The sequence below is a fragment of the Strix aluco genome, chromosome 9, assembly GCF_031877795.1.
Source record: "Strix aluco isolate bStrAlu1 chromosome 9, bStrAlu1.hap1, whole genome shotgun sequence".
Lineage (NCBI taxonomy): Eukaryota > Metazoa > Chordata > Aves > Strigiformes > Strigidae > Strix > Strix aluco.
The window spans coordinates 19,438,333-19,456,318 of NC_133939.1; positions in this window are offsets into that span (position 1 = coordinate 19,438,333).

Sequence of the window (17,986 nt, forward strand, 5' to 3'; positions counted from 1 at the left end):
ATAATAGCAACATTTAAATCATTCATCACAACTGATTTATTGGAGGAATTTTGCCACGTGTGTGCATGATAAGTCATCCAGAAATAGGTCATGATTTTCTGAAATGTATCTGAGGTGCAGGATTATTTGCCAAGTAATTTGTACCAAACAAATCCCTCTCACTGTTAGTAGACAGTGCTTTTATTTTGACTTGTTTTGACTGAGTAGCACCATGGTTTACATGGTGAATATGTTTCTTGATTGGGAACAGAAGCAGGCACCTAACTTTAACCATGTGCTGATATCTCCTGGCTGAAGTTAGCCACAAATGCATGCTCAGACTAAGGAAACACAGGGACGTTGATTTTGGCAACCAGTCCATGTCCCAGAGGCCTTTCGGCAACAATGGGCTCGGTGCTGTCCTAAGCCTGAAGATGCTGCAGTGGGGAACAAGAGCATCGTTTTAACTGCCATTCCTGACATTCAAACAGCTTGGGGAGGCTGTCCTGAAACAGCCACATAGGTGGTGAAACTGTGAGGGCTATGGGAAAAGCAAACAGAGCTCTCATTCTGTTGGGAGAAAGTAAACTGTGGTCTCCCTTTGCTTTGCACCCAGGCTTGCTTGGCCCTAGCTGATGCACCTGGCTTTTTACAACCCGCCCCTGAGCACAGCCCCTTGGGGTACCCCTGCAAAGCCAGGCAGAGAGGAGGCTGGAGCCCATGGTGACTCCCATGCCATCAGCTTTCTATCCATATCACTGGGAGTTAAATGTGGCTGAAAGCACCTGGAAAAGCTCCTGGACCTCCTGGTAAACTGGGCTGCAAAGAGGTCAACACTCACCCTGCAGTGTCCCATCTCAGCATCAGCAGGGAGAGTTTGGACTCTTCTTCTTGTAAAGGCACTGGAAGTCGCCTGAGCGCAGTGCCAAGCATGAAGCCACTTTACAGACAGTGTGGATGAACTTTGGATTGTCTCCCTGTACAGGCAGACTGAACCCTGGCTTTTTATTCAAACCTAGGGTATCTCCAGCATAGAGTGGTGGAAGACAACTTCAACAGCTCCCTTTCAGCCCTCCCCTGCAAGGAAGAGATAAGCAAATTAATGGCTGTCTCTGATACTGTGATTTATACAGAGCCCAGCTAGATTTAGTGCTTTTAGAGAAGAGTCAAGATTCCTTATCCCAAGGGATCTGCAATTTAAATCGGGGAGAGAAAAAAAATCATCCCAAAACTGAAACAAATATCAGAGGGGACATCCTTGTGAATAGAAAAGAAAGATCCATCAGAACTGCTCTTTTTAAGAGTTTTGCATGTGTGCGAGCAAGTGAGCTTTTATAGTGGCTGAGATCAATTTACATGTAGCAACTAAGGAGTTGCTTGGCACTTCCAGGACTTGAGTTGGTGGTGGGCATGAGGTCAAATGTAAGATGAACCTCTGAGACAGTTGAAGATAGACTCAAGCCCACTGATGTCAGTTGGAAACCTTTCAAGATGTGTGGCAAATAACACGAAATTGAAGAAAATAGAAGGTAAGAGAAGTTTGTCAAGGCCATTGCAAACGAAATTTTTGTCAAAGATGAATCATCTGTCCCACTACTTTCTTTTGAACTCATCCCACAGTATGGAGCAAGTTGATGCTTGCTGATTTGGGCCTCAACATTTATTGTAAGCCTGTGTCTGCGTGTGGGAAAGCAGGAAACTTCCCTACTGTGCTTGGAATTGTAATGCTATAGAGGTGTTTATACGTGTGGGGCTTATTCCTTTATGAGAAGGGGGATAAATTATACTTGAATAAAGCCATCGCTACACGCACCCTAGGGAATCGCTCTGTCTGCCTATCGCTCTAATGCTCAGTCTATCACTCTAACTGCACTAGTTAAAGAAAAACACACTCTTGACCAACACACAAGCATGAAAAACAGTGTAGACCTAGGCTTTTCTGCTTTCTATGGTTCTGGCAGAACAAAGGCAAATTAAATTGGTTGTAAATTAATTTCTGTGTGCATTAAGACTCTTTGCACAGCCTGAACAGTATAAAAGAGCTTTGGGTTGTCTCAGAATTAGCTTGAATAAATTCAGAAGGCCATATTTCTTTACACAGCACATAATCATTTCCAAAGCATCTGCCATAAAAGGGGGTGATTGAAACAGATTTCCTAGTGGATAATTTCCTGCCTGTTCCTAACACTTTCATCTCGGGAAACAGAATTCAAAACTCATGGTCGTCAGTGTGAAAACTCCATTGATCTCAGTGGACTTTGGTTCAGCTCTGAAAGATATGAGAACAGATACTGAGAATTTCTGTCTCTGGAGCTTGGGGCAGCACCGTCCCTATTCGACACACCACAGCAAGACCAACACACAGCAAAGCTCCTTCCTGCGGCCATCATCCTGTGGTGCCCATCTTTTTCCTATGCTCTCAACACAGCTGATGTGACACGGGGTTATGGAAATGGATAGTAACATGGGCCTGTGATCTGGGAAGTAGATCTCAAATTAGCATGGTTGGAGACAATGGGAGTCATTTGCTGATCAGATGGTGTGCCTCAGGATGGGAAATCTCATGCTCAGGTGGACCTTCCCCATGTTGCCCACTGTCAGCTCTCCCCTGTTACACCTCAGCACATGACTGTGGGGTTAACGTGTCTCCAAGAAGGGACATTAAGTTGTGTAGTGAATGTCTAGGGAAGTTTCTCACCTTGTTTTCTGTATAAAAAACCTCTCTCATACCACAAAACAGGTACCTTCATTCCCATAGGAGCCAGGACGGCTGATTCAGTGGGTAGAAACCTGGTGCTAGCTGAGATAGCTATTGCTGATTTGAGTTGAGAACAAGATCTTCAGTGAAATGAATTGATGGTTTCAGTTCCGAATCTGGTGGGCAAATTAAAAAAAAGCAAAGCTGGGCTGTGTAATTCAATGCTTGCTTTCAGGAAGCCACATAGAACACAAGCATGGAGACTGAGTCATCTCTCGCCCTCCGATAGGAGCCCATGCCCCCTGACCACAGGAGGCAGGAGAGGTAGGCGAGGACCCTGTCTGGAGATCTGGCACCACCCAGGGCCCAGAGGGGTTTGATCCTGCATGTTCCTTCTCTGGGAAAAAGAGCAGCACCAGGGAAAAATAGTGAAATGGAAAGCAAACCTGCAAGATCCCATTCATCCCAAGACTGTCCAAAATGATTCAGATATAAATATAATCATACCAGAGCTTGCTGGCATTTTCATTCAAGTACAGCATACAAGGGAATTTCAGTTAACCCTCCAGTGGCCAGAAAATATGGAGTGGTGCAATTTATCGCACAGCTTAGGCAAGACAGATACGTGAGAGCTGGCATGTCAGCATCCCTGTAACTCCTGCTACTTATACCAGTGTTCATTTCTCTGTTGCCACCTGAGGAACTGTAAGCAGCTTTCAAAGGTTTTAAAAGTCCCCACCACATTCCTGTGAGACAAGTTAAAAACCACCTCTTTTGACAAAGACAGAGAAGGGGGCACTGGAGATAAAAAGTGTGAATTTAGGAACCTGATAACAGAGCAGTGGGTAGCAGGCAGGAGCTCCTGGCTGCTGGGAACATGGCCTTCCTGAGCAGGCAATCAACAGGACGAGTAGCAGGAACAATGAGCTAAGCGCTGCGATGGAAACAAACACCTTTTTTTAGGCACTCTGCACTAAGCTGCTGCTGCTACTTTTATCACACCATTCATTTGGGAAGAAAGCAGCACAGCAAAACAAGGTGCACACACAAAGCCACGCACTGTGTCTGAGCTCACATAAGTTTCCAGCCTGAAAATTTAGTTTTTAAATTATTTCATTTAGTGGTTTGGGACTGCAATGTTCTTGTATGATGTTAAGTCTTTGTAACTGGCTACAGCCGGGTTGATACTTAGGGCAGAACCTGGATGATCCATAAGGGGACTGAGGATCAGAAATGGATGCTAACTTCTTCTGGGCAGCCAAAGCCAATGTTTCCACTGTGCAAGTCTTCCATAAAGCTGTTTTACAGATAAACACATACACACGTGCTCATGAAACCCCCTGGCAAAAACAATGGTTGTTTTGCATGCCAAATGTGTCAGTTGCATTTGTTTTTACGACTGAATTCATTCTCAAGTCATGAACGCAAAAAAAAAAAGCCTAGTGAGTGTTTAAATTTAGGGCATTAATTTTGCATTCCAGTGTAGAGGGAACCCAACAGTCTCAAACCTCAGAAAAAGCCACTCCACCTCTGCTTTATGGGCAATTTCATTCTGCTTGTGTTTCCAGAGCCTACTTCAAAGTGCAGATGCATTTCAGGTAAATAATGACAGCTTCAGAACAAGTTTTCCTTGTAACACAAATCACCTCACTAATGAAATCAGGGGAAATATTCAGAACAACTTGATATCCATCTGTCTGAAATAAAATCCTTCTATTTATATAGTGTAACTGGGGGTCTGATTCCTCCCCTGATCAAATCAGGGGTGAAACTCCTGCAGACTCAAGTGGGAATGGGGCCAGCCCTTTACTCTCATGGTGACCATTGCCCAAACCTGGGTGAGGATGCCCTGGTCCTTCCAGTGCATGACAGAGAACGTGCCTGCGGGCGCGGCAGCAAACAATGGGGTTGGGTTCGGAAGAATATGAGGCACCTTCCCTCAGCACAGAGAACAGTTTCTATAGTTTCCACATTTCCTTCCTGCTCATGTCAATCATGTACAGGAGAAAACAATGAAGAAACACCAACCCCACGTGTAATAAAGTAATGGGAACCCAAGAATAAGCCACATGCTAAAAAGAAAAGAGTCGTTGCATCCAAGGTTGAAAGTATCGACTGGCTGGACTGCCAAATAAATCAGACTAGCCCTGGGGACTTGGATCTATACCTGTACTTACCTCTTCACCTCAGACCTCAAGAGCAAGCTTCCCTTTTGCTTTGGAAGCTTGGAGGTGGGCGGACGGTGCAGCTCTTGGTTGTCTTCATCTGCATCACTGAACCACTTGCCTCGCTGAGGCCCCGCGCCTGCCCTCGGAGACACAGCTTCTCTCAGGTCCCATCAGCCTTCCCAAAGGCTCGGCAGTGGGATGGGGGGGGACCAAGATGTCCACTTGGCTTGGCAACAAAGAAAAGCAAACTGCACTTGAACCTGGAAATTTACAGGAATGCAGAGCAGCCCTGTTGCTAAGCCAGCTGCAAACCTGCTTTGCTTGGGGCTCTTCCTTTTGTAGGGTTGAAGGAATGAGGTGCATGTTGCCAAGTAGGACATCAGTACTACAAACAAATGGAAAGCCCTTATCCCACCAGCAATCTCGAACTGGTAACGGGCAGGCAGGCAGCTAGAGTAACAAGAAAGCTCGTCTCCTTCCTACTCGCAGAAAGGGGAGGCGGTAGGACACAGGTTATAATTAGAGCCACCCACAGCAATTTTGGGGAAGCTTCAGCACATGGATTGGGATCTTATTGTAAGTGCTGCCAATTCACCATCTACTTGGACTGGACCAGCCCAGAAACCCAGTGGCAAGAGCTCTCAGACACATCTCCTGCTTGCCTGGAGTTTAGCAGTGCTTTAAGACATCTTGGTGTCTGCAGGGGAAAGTGCACAGCAATGGGAATTTCTGTATAATCCCTTAGCCTGAGTGGTCTTCTAATTTAAAGGATTTGCTTCGGCTTTGAAGACAAGCTCACACTGGAGCCCTCATTTTTTTCCACTGGATTATAAAATGTCAGAGGTTCATCCAAACTGGATCTCCCCAGTACAGTTTCCTGCAGCTGGAAAAACACCAGCTCTGCCAAGTGCTGCATGTCAGGGGTGCAGAACGTTTCATTGCACAGCCACCCCTTCCCCAGGGAAAGCTGCACAACTGTCCCCTTGCAAAAGCATCCCCATTGAGCACAGTGTGAGGCACATGATGTGCCCATGCCTGGACTGAGGTACCTCAGAGCCATCCCCAGCTCTCCATCCAGCTGCTGTGGAGTTGAGAGCAAGCCCTGGCCCATGCCATGCTTGCCTCAGACAGGTCAGCTCACATCCTCAGAGATCAGCTCCAGCACGACGAGGGTCAGCATGGAGGACTAAGGAGCTGATGTGGTCTTTACATTAGTGGCACATGGGTCTTGTCCCCTCCTGGGCTGAGACATGACCACCTCTGCTTTGGTCCTAATTCTTGTGGTGCTAATTCACAACACAGATTTGATACCCCATGTATGAGCCTTCAGGCAACATTACTGCCCGGTGCATCTGCATCCACATCCATATCCACATCTACGTCTGCATCAGCGTCAACCATCCCTAGCCCTATCCCATCTCTATCCCTATCCCCAGGGAGGAGCTATGTTCTCTCAGACATCCTTTCTGGCCCCCTCAAAAGCAGCCCCGGCCTCCATGGTGCAGGCTAGACCCCACCAACATGAAGATTTAAACCACCTGATTGTGAAAGCTAAGCCACATCAAGCCATTGTGAGAAACGGGGCCTGCTTAGGAGCAGTGGGCCCTCAGCAGAGGCAATGCTGCTTAAATTGTTACGTTTGCTACTGCACTTCTCACAAACACCCCAATTTTTGGTGCCTGCCCCCAAATCCCCCCTGCGGCACCCTGGGCCTGGCAGTGAGAATCCCAGCTCCTGCTGTCTTGCTTTTAACTGCTGGGGTTTCTGAGCCTCCCTGCTTGCAGAAACAGGCTTTAAAACATGAGCCCAGCATTCTCAGAGGAAACAATTTCAATTTTTTTTGTTGTTTTTTTTATTTTTTCCCCTACTGCTGTCATTTATTTAAAGAGGCATTTGGGGGCCTCACTCAGGATTTTCAGGTACTGCTCAGTCTGGGGAGAGTAATCACAAAGTCATTACTGCAACAGGGCCACCCTGGGAAGCCCTGTGATAACTGCTCTGCGCTGACGCCCATGCTTCGCACCATGCGGAGGGGTTACCTTTCCAGCTGAAGGCACAGCAAGAACTTTCTCCCAGGTAAATGGAATACAATTATGCAGGCTATGAATGGCGATGTGTCTGCAGGGGGGTGGAGACGAAGTGAAGGGGGCGTCAGTGTGTTTTGTAAATGCTTTGAAATGTATTTGTGTGTTTCTGAGATGAACCTTAAAGAAAATACCTGAAAACTGGTTTTGCTTTTCCTAAAGCATTGGCTCTTTCAGGCAGCAGCTTTGCCAAAAGTCATTAATCACATCTTTATTAACAAGGGCGGGGGAACAGTGACCTCAAACAACCGAGGAAAACAACTAAAACTACATTCATTTGAAGGACCGCTTTTTAAAATCTCTTCTGGCCAGCACATGCTACTGTTGACGTATATTTAAAGTGTGCTGAGTCTATGGGATATATTGGGACTTCTGCACAGAACCAGGGCAGGACTTGACCCAAGGGTGTGTTTGACTTAACTATACATCTCCTGGAGTAAAAAGGGAGAAAGAAGAAAGTTTTTAAAAGGTCTTCACACTTTTTCTACTGCAACAATGTGTATCACCTGAGCAGGACAGACTCAACACACTGTTCCTTCACTTCTGAAGCCTCAAAATTCACAGTCATAGTTCTCATGATGTGCATGGGTTAAATCCAGAGGGAACATCATGGTCACTCAATTCCTTCTAGCCCTGCCAGCCTGTTTGCTCTAAACTATCCTGCCCTGGATCTCTCAGTAACTTGCTAATTTTCTCAATTAAAATGCAGAGTCAGCTGAATGAGCCACCACGTTACGTGGGGGACCTAACTCACACCATAGGGACCACTGCTTTTGGGGTGGACATGGCAGAGGATACAGCCCTTGTGCCCCCGCTTTGTCCTGCTGAAACTCCACATTTGCTGCTTGTTCCCCTCTCTGAGCTCGTTTGTCAGCTGGGATACTGAGATTGGTGGGAAAGCAGGGATTTTTGAGGGGATTTCTGGAGCCTGCCTCAAAACGCATTTACCACAGGGCAAGCTCTCAGTGGCAGTGTGGGGAAAGGGCAGGTCCCACCTTGGACAGGATGCTAATTGGTGCATTGCAGTAGGCAGTCTGTGAGCCCAAACCCTGGAAGGCTGTTGCCACTGATAACACCCATCTGCTGTGGCATCATGTACATTGACATAACCTTAATTAATGATATTACCAAGTTAATGAGGAGATAAACCACCGATCCCAACTCCTGTTAAGAAATTGTCTTAAATACCAGTCACTAATCACTATGGAGAAACAGATAGTGGGCCAAAATGCACACCTGGAGTAAAGAGGTGTGGCTCCCATGTTTTCTGGTGAAGTTGCATTTGTTTACTCCAGGACTGACTATGAACCATCCTGATGAACACACGGCGGGTGTGCGCTGGGCGGGAAGTTGTAAACAGCCTCAGCCTTATGTAATGGCATGGGTCTTGTGCAAGAACTGTCATCCAGATGGCAGCAGGATTGATGGCTGCAGAGATCAGCACGGTGCCAGCCTGGGGTGCAGATGCACATGGGAGTGCACCAACCCCAGGGTTGCTCTTCCCAGACCCTGAGCTGGTACAGAAGGGCTCTTTGGCCACCTCTGAGCCCTAAGATGCTTCACAAGGGATGGTCTAGTCCACATGGCTTTGGGAATAGTGGACATCACCAGGCACATCTTGGTGGCTAAGAGCTTTTTGGGCTGCTTGACTGGAAAAGATTTGCCAGTTGTGACTAGAAGACTTCCCGCTACCATTGGGGTGGTGTGGATGCAACTTGTAAAACAGGGAAGGGACCTGTTTCACTGCGCTGACTTGATTCTTTGGCTGTTACTTTATTTCCTTGCTGTTGTTATTCTGATCTAGTGAAATTAAAAAGGCATGAGTAGCCTATTTGGATCTGAATGTGTGAGTTCCTGCCCTGAAGAGCTTTCAGTAGAGATTAGATTTTACATGCCATTGTGTGGGGGAGATGTGCCATCAGGCAAAAGAGGAACAAATGCAGGCGGGGCGAGACTGGAGAGACATAAGCTGGTATGCTTGCATGAAGCTGCCTGCTGCTCATCAGGGTGGTATCTCCATCTCATTGATGTTTGGACAGGTATCTCAGAAAACATTCGTCTTTGGTTTCTGCAGGATGTTTAGCTCCTGGAACATGTGAGACAAGGCAGCCACTTCTTCCTCTCATCAGCCTTCTAAACCTTTTCCTAAGAGGGCCTAAAATAAAACCTATGCATAAGAACCTATCCCAAGTCTCGTGTTCTGGAGCGTGCAAGCAGACTAGCCAGGGGACCCTGGCCCTTAAGAAAAGTCCTCCAAGTTGCTGGCAAGGTAGATATGCACTCAGTCTTCTAGTACACGAATAAATGTTGAGGGATTCCAAGGATTTACATGCTCACGTGGCACACAACACAGACATCAGGAGCAGACAAGCCTGGCACAAGGCTCACGCTAACCAACTTTTCACCTATTTCAACTGCTTCACTCTAGCACTCCGACCATGTTTCTATTCAGTCAGGCTGTTTCCTGCTTGACACAAAAAGGTGTTTGTTTGTTTTTAAGTGATCACAAGGCATGCATATATCAGAAAAAAAGAAAGTATCTATCTTCTTCTTACATCTCTATTATTTCTATTGTTCAGGTATGCCTCAGGTACTTTCCCAGACATGTTGCCTTCTGTTTTTAACATTGCCATCTGGGAATCAGATACTGTACATCTTTTGTGGTGCTGTTCAGCGGGGAGGGAATTTGTTATTGCTCCTCACAGATAGTTCCGGCTTGATGCACACGGATAACTCAGAGAAGAGGGATGCCATCGGCTTTGTGGCCACTGACCTCCAGCTCAGGGACAAGCTAAGGCTGTGTGTGAGCAGCACATCTCAGGAGACAAGCTAAGAAAGTTCTCACAACACCTGCAAGCCAGTGATGTCCACAGGCTCCAAAATCCTTCACTGGTGGGAAGCTGTACTGAACTCTCTTTGCAATCTGGCACACTCGGTCATGCTTTTAATAAGCATTTGCTTTGTGAAAGTCCAAGGAAAGAAGAGGTGATCTCCACGCAGCAGCCACAGACCAAATCAGCCTAAATTTCAGGGCAGTTGGAGCTGAGTGCAGAAGCAGATGCAGAACTGAGCTTTGTGGGCTGGACCCATCTCTCGAAGTTGATTCTGATCATTTCCTGATTCAGAGCCTTGTGCTTTGACCACAAACCCACCATATCCCGTCCTCTTTGGTGTACATCTCTGGTCCCTTAACTAAACACTGCTCAGTAAATGCTTACAAATTCAAGAAGAGAGGCTGCTAGTTCAAAGTCTTGCATTATCAGGGCAGCTGGAACAAGCAACAGCAACAAGAATCAAATCAGAGCCAGGAAGAAAGCCTGGGTGTTTGAACACTGGCAGATACCTGCTTAAGACACTTTTCTCCAGCCTCATTACACCCACTCCTGAACACAAAAACTAGCTAACAACTTGTAGGTTCAGGTGGGTTACTCTGAAGTGGGCTGCTCCTGACTGGTAGTTTTGTGACAGTATTGCTCTTCGTGCTCCAGCCTAGAAAGCAAAAGAGCTGCCACCCCAATGCTGTTATATAACTGTAGGTAAGAGGAGTGGAGTGATGTGCCAGTATCACAGCGGGGAGGATCTTGAGGGATATTGAGAAACGAAAAAACTGTGACAGAGTGTGCATGTGCGTGGTTTCTTCTTTAAAAATAAATTCAGCAGACTTTTTTTTCTTTTCTTTTTTTTTTTTTTCTTTAAGACACAGTGGCTAAAAATGGCCTTTCAAAAATAAATCAAGCCTGAGGCTGGGTCTGAAAGCACTTAATGAAGGGTAAAAGTGGTTAAAAAAAGGAAAAAGAAACATTCCCATGCTATTCCTAGCACAGAGTCCCCCACCTCTGCATGTAAACGGTAGCTGCATCATCCTAGAGAATTTCTACCAGTTTCAGATCAATACCTGGCCCACTTAGGACAGATGATGGGTGAGCAGGGACTCTACCCTGAGACCTTCCTAAGAGGTTTTTGTCTCCTGAAAGCACTGGGCACCCCATCCTAGACATCTCCCAGTGTGGTCCAGCATCTTCAAAATCACAAGGATGTGACAAGGTTTTAAAGCAAAACTGCACTACACAATGGGATGAAACCAGTTGTGGACAACATGATGGAAAAGCTGTTGGGGAACTGAATTGAATGGAGTTAAAAGCTATTTTTTATTATTATTATTATTATTTTCAGCAGCTGGTTCAGCCTTTTTAAATGAAAACCAGGCTTTTCAGACAAAACTAATTATGTTCTTTGGAGAGGTTAAAAGTTTGTTTGGGAAAAGAAACTCTGTGGATGGGATAGATTTTGGCAAGGTGGTTGACTTAACACATTTTCTTCACAAATAAGAATATATGATATCAATAGCACATGCTGTACGTGGCTTAGGGAGCAGTGAGATTAAAGCTCCGCTAAATGAGAAGTCCCTGGGAAGTCACTCAGGGCACATCCCCAGAGGACAGCCTCGGGGACTGACAGGACATCCAACAATTTTCAGTGCTTTTATCACCCATCTGGAAGGTGATGCACAACGACTGCTGCCAAAACCTGCAGATGACACCAGGCAGGCAGAGAGGTATCTGATGAAGAGGTGGGGGCAGTGGTGTGGAGAGATCCGGCTCACTGGGCTCATGCAGGCAGAGCACACATGCTCAGGCAGCCAGAGCCCTGTGCCAAGGATCCAGGGATGCAGCCGGCTGGTGCAGAGGGAGAACCCCTGTCCTGGAAAGAAGAGCATGGAGTTGGGAAAGGGTGCTGAGGTCGGAGTGGACAAGGAGCTGAGTGTGATATTGCAGCTGAAGGGCCTTGTAGGAGCTCTGGATGGATGAAGAGAGGAGCTGCAGACTGAAGTATGGACCAGTCCTTGTTCCACAGATGGTCTTAACCAGACAAATAATTTCCCTGTGGTTGGTCTCTGCATTTTAAGAAAAAAGTTGAGAGACTTGAAGAATTTAACCTGCCAAATTAATCCAGAAACTAAGTGAGAGATGATGTCATTATAATGTGTAAGCACCTTCACAAAGAAATGGTGGTAGGAAAAAAAGTCTTTACCCCAGGAAAGGCCCACAACAAGCACACTACAGCCTGGTAATTTCAAGTTAGAAAGTAGCGCGCGTTTTACCCATGAAGATGTTTAGTCTTTGGGATGAATTCCAGGGGCAGGATTGGATCCACATTTCCTGATGTTGTCAGATCCAACCTGGCTGCCCTCCTAGGAGGTCTGATTGAGATCAAGCTGTGCTGTGCCAAACATGAGTTAAACACAGAGGTGAGGGAGTGATAGTCAGGGATCCCTGAAGTGCTGGGGCTCAGGAGGGAGTCTCCAGCACTCCCTTGCAGCCATGAATTCTGGGACCAAGAACTACAAAGCTGAGGAAGAAAAATAAAATTTAAAAGGCCTCTTGCCTCTTGGAAGGTACAAGAGGGTGAGAAAGCAAATGAAAAACCCTGCAGTTCTTGGTAACTGCTCCCAAACTGATAAACATCCAAAAAAAGAAAGCCTCTAACCTTTCTCTTTTTGCCTTTTCAATACTGTGTGTGAAATAACTTGATTATTTTATAGAGGTTTGTTGGTAGTGATCTTTTTAGCACACTGGCAAGTTGCTCCTGTTTTGGTTTTGTTTGTTTTTGTGAACAGCTACAGTTGGATTTTCCACTCTTTGTTTCTGAGTGTGTGTTTAGGACTTGCTGAGAACAAGTTAAACACAACAAATGAGTTTTGGACAGAGCTTTGGAAGAGATTAATTCTGTGGTCATTCATTCTCCTCTCTCGGGAAGAAAGTCTCATATGCAGCCATTGCTTCTGAGAAAGTTTTGTCTTCGTGCTAACTGGCATCCTTGCTTGGTAACACTTGCAAGGCATTGAGGACCAAGGGCCCGATCCTGGAAGATAACAACAGGTATTTTACCTTTAACATTGCCCAGGGATCAGTTCACATATTGATGTACCAGTAGAGATGGAGTTCGAGGATACTGGGCAAAAAAACCCTCACCAAAATCCCACAGAAACTCAGTGGCAAATGGGATTAGCACCAAATACACACAGTCTGTGGCTCTAGCAAGCCAAGAACAAATAGGGCAGGTAGTAAATCTAGAAGAGCCAGTAGGAAGGTTGCAAGCTTTGGAATTACCAGAAATACAGCTGCTGAAGGAAATAATTCATACAATGTTGATCGTCTCATCTCCATATGCTTGCAATAATTTTGACAAGCATTTCATTTTGTCTATTAAGAAAATTACTCCTTTAAGGGCAAAATCTAACTATATTTTTCAGGTCAGCCTCATTCTGGGAATCATTCTCGCTTGCCTGTGGTTTTCACTATCAGGCCAAACTTAATCCCTGGTGTATTTCTCTGGACTCAGTGGAGTTATGATGAAGATCAGCTTGGCTTTAGGGCCTTTAGTTATATTGCCAATGGGTTTCTTTAAAGGGATATTTCCTTAATTTGGATTCAGTGATTCCGGGCAGTGATTTTCATTTTGCAATCTGGAAGCACTCCTGCATATTTTAAGGAAGTTTTAGTTATTCTGGTACTGAAGAAACCTTCTTTGGCAATAGATGACATGTCTAATTTTCATCTGGCTGAAGGCAGGTGTGTGCATGTGCTTCGGCTGGTCTGTGGATGGCAGTCTAGAGAGCCATCTGCCAGGTGCCTTCCATCCACAGGGAGGTCTGGTGAAGAGTCACAGGAAGGGACAACAGCCCCACAAAAACAGAGTGAATGCTATTCATGGTGTTTCTGATTGCCAGAGCAGCATCTTATCTTCCCCTGAAACCTCTGCACCCAGCCTTCCCAGGTGTGTGTGTCTGTGTTGGGAGGAAAGCCAGTAGCCTGGTTTTGTCAGAAAGCTAATTAGAGGGATTATTTAGATTCCACTACCACGAGGAGCAAGTCCTGCTAAGTGTCCTTTGCTTGGAGAAAGGTGAAGGGAAGACCCAAAATACAAAGGATGGGCCTTTCAGCATCCTCCACCCCAGACCTCAGCAGCTGTGCGATGCCACTCGCCGAAGGCAAGTGAGTGCACATCCAGTGCCTCCACACAGACTGCTGCTCCTCCGGGACCGCTAAACCCTGCAGGAGAGGTCAGCACAAGGGAGGTGTCACCACAGAGCTTTCTCTGCACTTATGCTTTTCATTTCATGAGGTCCTGGAGCAAAAGAAAGGGCTACAAACTGATGGCTGCAGGATGGTGTTAGGATAGTATCATACCTGCTGAGATGGTTTAGGGGCACTCCCACCTGCGCTGAATGCCCCAAGTGTTGCCTGTTTCAGCTTGCTTTAGCATCCAGGTTACTCCCCAAATGCTCCAATTCACAACAAAAAAAGATCATGAAAGCAAACACAAACCTCTTGATTTTGCTTCATGCAAGATGTGAAATCTACTAACAAACCTGGCTGTAACCAGACTCTTGTTGCTTGCTTATAAGTGAGCAACACATGAGGCTGATACTGCAGTTCTCAAGAGAGATTTGTCCCTCAGGACAAAAGACACCTGAAAGAGACTGAGAGAGCCCAGGGATAGGCTCAAACAGACTGGGAAGTGTTATGCAAAACAGAGTGTAAGGTAATGTGATGTACTTGTGAGCTTCTAAACTGAAAAATCTTCCTGTAGGGATTGATGATGGGCATGTCACTGAAAAACAATGTCTACCTTGCTTGTGTGAGGATCTGTGCTCTTACTATGACCACATCTGGTCAGAAGACAGAGAAGACCTGTAAATCTTGATAACTTGATATGATTGGACAATCCAGAGTCTGAGCTCTAGGGTTGCTGTAGAGTGCTCCAGCACACGGATGTGCATCAGGGGAGAGCATGGTTTGAGGGAGCAGGGCTCTGGGGTGAGCTGCTTCTGTCCTTCTGCAGCCACTGTCAGCTTTGCACAACTATTGCAGTGATCCAGCAGACTGTGAAGCATAAAACTACTTGAATGCAATTTGGATCCACGCAGCATCACATAACTGATTCCATTACCGTGAGAGAAGAGAGCTGATGTGATTTCTGTATAATACAGCCGATGTGCAGACTTGGTTGCTGATCCAATCATCAGCTCGGGAGATCTCAGCTCTCCTCTAGCCTGCCGTCTCTATGTGCCTTCCTTGAAGACCAGCTGCCAAAAACATTGGCATTAGCAAACTAAAGACAAGTGACACAGTCACCAACTTACACTTGTTGCTCCATCTCCATCTCAAGGAGACCAACTCTGAAGGTGGTTCTGCTAAGGAACAGTGGGAAAACCTTAAAGGGTTGGGTCTGCATCATCTAAAGCAGCAACTGGCTGACTTGGAGAGCAGAAGCCATTTGCTGTGGTGTCTGGAGATCTCTGAACAGCTGCAAAATCCCAGCACTGAGATCTTGGTAAGGCCGCAGTTGCGATGGGCTGGGCACATTGCCAGGGTGGAAGATTCCAGGACCTGCAGCCTCCTGGGAACACCTAGCAGCCAACACGAGCTTTGTAAAGACACCTGAAAATCCTTGCTTAAAGCCTGTCAGCTTAACGTTAATAACTGGGAGGGAAAGGGTTTGGAGCCACTGCGGTGCAGCCTGCAAGCTGAAGCACAAAGCCAAAATGCAGGAGAGGAGCTAGTGAACTCAGACTAAATCAGCCATGCCATTTAAAAAGCACGACTAGAAATGCGCTCTCTCCCCACAGACTGGCCTGTTTTTACAGGATCATACACACACACAGAGCAAAAATAAAAATAGCTAAGGGGACGGTCATTGCAAATTGCAACAAATAACAATTCAATAATATGATTTTAATGAAGAAATCCACAGCACCCAATAAATTCAAGATTTGGCACAACAGCAGCGTCCAATAGCCATAAATAAAACAATTTGCTAATGACTGCACATTCCATCTCATTTTCCTTGATGTTTTCCATGGCGTCATTCCTCTGAACCACAGGTTTTCTTTTAATCTCATCTTAATCTACACCACTATTAGGTGCTGCACTTCTTCCTTGACAGCACTGTATTTGAATGGTCACTAAGTAGGGCCTGCTCCAAAGCCGGTGAAGGTGAGGCTGCAACACACACTTGTCTCCTGCAGGCTGAGCCTGGAGAAGGCTGCAGAGCACGCCTTGAATGCACGTTGTCTCTCACACATAATCAGCCGTGGGTAATTCAGAGCCAGAACCACCCTCGTGGCCCCTAACAGATTCTGCACTTGGGATTCAGTTGGCTTCACAGGTCTGACATGTCATGACAGAGACATTTCTTCTTCACACAGCTCATTTTGACCTGAGCTAATGAGAGATTAACCAACAAACGGCAGCAAATCAACTGCTGCTGGTCTAGGGAGGGCATCTTAGGTTGTCTCCTTAACGAGCTTCACATTTGGCTTTTCTTAACTGAAGGAGAGTTCGTCATCACAAACATCTTGCCAGTGATATGGTCCTTATCTGACAGATGGAGCCCAAGGAGAACTGTTTGCAATGACCTAATGTTGTTTGCTGCTTACCTGGCAAGACACCAATGAGTTGCTTGTCCCCTGCACCGAGAAGTCACTAAGCAGATGCTCATGTCTCCGAATAAAAAATCTTCACTTTTTTAAAATAAAGTCAGGGTTTCCAACAGATCAAAAGCACTTCAGAGCCACTTTGTCTCTTCTGCTGCATGCTAGGTTTCTGTGGAGATCCTGTTTCTGCAGGGGCTGTCCCTGTTGCACTGCTCTTGCAGCCTAGGAGAAAGCTGGAACTCGAATGGCCTTTAGTGTGGCCCTGTCGGGAGTGTTGGGAGATGATTAACCCTTTTGTCACCACTAAACCACAATGGGAACATCTTCCTCTTTTTCTCAGTCATTAAGTTTTTGCATACTGGAATTACATGCGTTAAACAAGGAAGTTTTCCAGTGGGGTGCTCGTCCTTGAGTCTTTCAGTAGAATGAGCTTTTTGAGTGTCCATAATCACAGAGTATATGACAAACCACAAAAGCCTCCTTAATTTTAACTTCTTTTGGCCTAAGCTAGGTAGGATATGAAGTCAGGGTTTGAGACAAGCTCAGAGCTGCTTTGCCATTACCATAAAATCCCATTCTGGGGGAGCTTTGCCATTCGGTGTTGCTGTATCTGCTTCATTTCTCTTCAGGTTTCCACCTCAAACTTCTTCCTATTCAGTCCTGTTTTCTTATGCAACTTTATAGGCTGTGGTAGGTGGAGATAAGGAGGCCAAGTCCTGAAATGATCTGTCTGCTTTTGTTTTGCAATCTTGGTGACAGCAAATATTAATGTGAATGTGTTCACTGCCCAACTTGTCTGACCACTCTGATGGCCATTTTGGTGACAAGCAAGAACCTTCCACGTGTTGACTAATTCCCCAAACACTGAAGAAATACGGTTAGTGCTGCTGTGAGCCCCCAGACATGCTTTCTTCTTTGCACCCCTCCTGCTTTTTTTGCACCATCAAGGATGTTCCAGGTCCAGCATTTCTCTTGTGCCAGGCCCTTCCTGAACTGTGTCTGTGTTACACAATCATGCCCTGTGGATTGAGGCAAGGATTAAAGGTGTCCAAATTATTAGGAAATCAGAGCAGTGAAAGGTCAGGGATCTTTTTATTTTCTCTTGGCTTTGGTAGGTAGTTGCTGAAAAATCACAAATGCACTTTAAAAACAAAAGGTAGAGAGGTGTAGCTTTCCAGAGCACTTGTTGGCATTCATGTGTCTGTATGAACTATTTACAGGTATGGCAAAGCGTTACTAATCTCTGAGCTATTTAGAAAGGAAGTACCTCTAGGATCTCCTCATTTGTCTCCCCTGTTTCTTAAACACCACTGAGTCATGCTGAATCTCCTCCCCTCCTGAAAAATTGCTTTGCAGAGCTCCCTGAAGAAAGAAGAATGTCCCTGGACAGTGAAACAAACAATCCCAAAGTGGGTTGGTCTCCTGTAAGCTCATGACCTAGTAACTGAGTAAAAAATCCTGCAGACCCTGGAAAGGAGAGGTCAGTCTAGAGGCTGCCCAAGGATTCAGATGCTCTTGAGGCCCAGGGGAGGAACATTCTTATCAAGGTCTGGAGTCCATCTGGAACCAATCTGGACCTGACCCTTCTCAAAGTTCATGCGTGTTTGGATGGAAGTTT